At 34.0% G+C, this 2,651-nt stretch overlaps 1 long non-coding RNA gene across 1 annotated transcript; it reads right to left on the bottom strand.

Annotated features, from left to right (window-relative positions):
- Positions 1-1,584: 1,584 nt before the first annotated feature.
- LOC109588161 (uncharacterized) lies at positions 1,585-2,364 on the bottom strand. Its single transcript, XR_002187994.1, has 3 exons — positions 1,807-2,364; positions 1,675-1,747; positions 1,585-1,622 (listed from the first exon to the last, which is right to left on the bottom strand). It is a non-coding gene; the product is annotated as an uncharacterized LOC109588161 (long non-coding RNA).
- Between the last annotated feature and the right edge of the window lie 287 nt (positions 2,365-2,651).

Raw genomic sequence — 2,651 nt, 5'->3', positions numbered from 1 at the left:
TGAAGTAATGATCAACAGTAAAAATAATAGTAATAAATATAAAAAAAAAAAAATAAATCAACAATCAAGGAAAATGAAAATTAAGATAACAATGACAGCAAATAAAATCAGAAATAAAAATGAGAGAGTTAATTAAAGTGGACTTATAGAAGACCGGCAGATGGGAGTAGAGCGGCCTTGTCAGTTCCCAGCATTAGTCAAGGGGGATTCATGGCTTCCCTAAATTTTAACAATAAAAGAATATAATCATTTAATTGCACAGTTACTCATGCAGTAGTTTGTTCTATGTCCTTACTAGGCTACTAGCTCCATATCAGTCCTTATTCCATGAAAATAGGTGAAGCCCCAGTCCGGGGCAGCCCGGTTTTACCCCGGCATTTCCCGGTAGGGTCTCAAAAGCGGACGGACGGACGGACCCGCCCCGCCCGAAAAGGACGGACGGACGGACTGATGCGGACCCGACAGGACCATAAATATCCATGTAAAGGACAATCATTCATGGATAGCCTGTCTTTAGAACACTTCTATACATGGACAATAAATTTATGTACGTATTAACTATGCTAGGACCAATAGAAGAGGTCATGTTAGCAAAAATTTAACTTTATCAATGCAAAATTGCTACTACAGGCTGCATGAAGCATCACAATACTGAACTAACACTTGAATTCTATTTGTTATTCTTAATAGGAGTTCAGTGACACCATTTTTATGATTTTTCTATATTATTTGGTGTAAGTCTAATAATAAACATAGTGAAATTTTATGATTAATTTTTATCAGTGCTATTGCATGCAACACTATACTGAGATACTGATTTCATTTAATTACACAATTAAAATAATAATATTTTAATATCCTTGAAATCACTGCTTTTTAAAAATAAGGAGACCCTTTGAAATAGTTATATTGAGCTTTAGAATCCAGCCTAAAAAGTAGTTATCCTACGTAATAAATGTAAAAATTATAGTTACTTCTAGTATATTTATTTTTGTCATACCTGGGCTAGGAATGCCACACTTTTTTTGCAGATCCCTTTTTAATGTTTGTAAATCATTGTAATGAGTTGCTCAGCACTAAGCAACTCTGGTTGCAACGCTAACAGTTATTGTCTTCCACCTATATAAAAATGATATTCCATTTCAATAGCAATTTCTACCTGATACTGTGAAGCATGAGAGTCATAAGCCATTGCCTCAAAAATTTTGAAGTTATCTAATAAACAATGCTATGACAGAGCATAACCATCACAGTATGATGTATAGGCAAACTAAAAGTCAATTAATTTTAACAATAACAGATTAGATATGCATAATTTGCACAGATAAGCACCACAGTCAATGAAACTGTCTTGTTTGGGTACAAACTGTTGCAATAATAAACTAAAATTTGCAAGTTTGTACATACCACTTCATAGTATGTTTGTATAGTCTGAAAAATTAAACTTCTGTGTGTGCACCCCTACCTTTTTTCAAATACATTGACAACACACTATTTAATTTGAACAAAAAACATTAATTCAAATAAAATTTTGATTCATACCAGCACTTGCTTGTTTTGTCACAGTAAAATATTTTTCAACAGAATCAAAATTAAAAAATTGATTTATGACGCTTAATAACCTATACAAATCCGCTATTAACATTGTAGACATTTAAATTAAAAAAAACTTACAATTAAAATCTAGTGGCTCCTGACATGACAAGGCATTACAATAGATTCAACTTCACTTACATCATATATAATCCTAATTTTATAGTGTTAAAACATAGATATTATTTGTACAGCTGTGATGAAATAACTTACATAAAAGTATCAGTCAACAGTCTCATCAGGTTGATTTGCAACCAATTTACTAAAGATTGCTGTTGATAATACACAAAACATAATTATTACTCTAAAAAATTGCAGTTTTTATTTAATAATAGTCATCCTATATAGTCTACATTGTATTCCTGCTTATATTCACTGTAAATGGTAATTCCTCTTAGAATATATTGATTGAAGATATAGACTTGCACCAAATAATATAGAAAAATCATTAAAATGGTTTCACTGAACTCCTATTAAGAATAACAAATAGAATTCAAGAGATGGTTCAGTATTGTGATGCTTCATGCAGCCTGTAGTAGCCGGCAATTTTGGCATTGATAAAGTTACATTTTCGCTAACATGACCTCTTCTATTGGTCCTAGCATAGTTAATACGTACATAAATTTATTGTCCAAGTATAAAAGTGTTTTAAAGACAGATTATCCATGAATGATTGTCCTTTACATGGATATTTATGGTCCTGTCGGGTCCGCATCAGTCCGTCCGTCCGTCCTTTTTCGGGCGGGGCGGGTCCGTCCGTCCGTCCGCTTTTGAGACCCTACCTTCTATCACCAGGTAAGACTGATATATCGACCAACAACTGGATTGACAGGAGATCATGATGATGATCATATGATGATGAAGATGAAAAAAGGTGGCTGAACAAAACGGCCGGTTTGCAGATTTTTGATTTTTCTCCCAGAAAAGGTCTAGAGCCACGCTAGTGGTACCATTGGAGTCCTCTGGTCAAGATAAGGTCCTCTAAGAAGTCTGGTAAGCATAGGAGCTCGTTTTCCTGGTATAGCAAGGCTGCAAAAGTCGTGGCAGCCATTTTGTTT

Source organism: Amphimedon queenslandica, unplaced genomic scaffold, assembly GCF_000090795.2.
Source record: "Amphimedon queenslandica unplaced genomic scaffold, v1.1 AMPQUscaffold_12259, whole genome shotgun sequence".
NCBI classification, from domain to species: Eukaryota; Metazoa; Porifera; class Demospongiae; order Haplosclerida; family Niphatidae; genus Amphimedon; species Amphimedon queenslandica.
The sequence above is the reverse complement of the archived record's forward strand: the minus strand, read 5'-3'. Positions and strand labels throughout refer to the sequence as shown.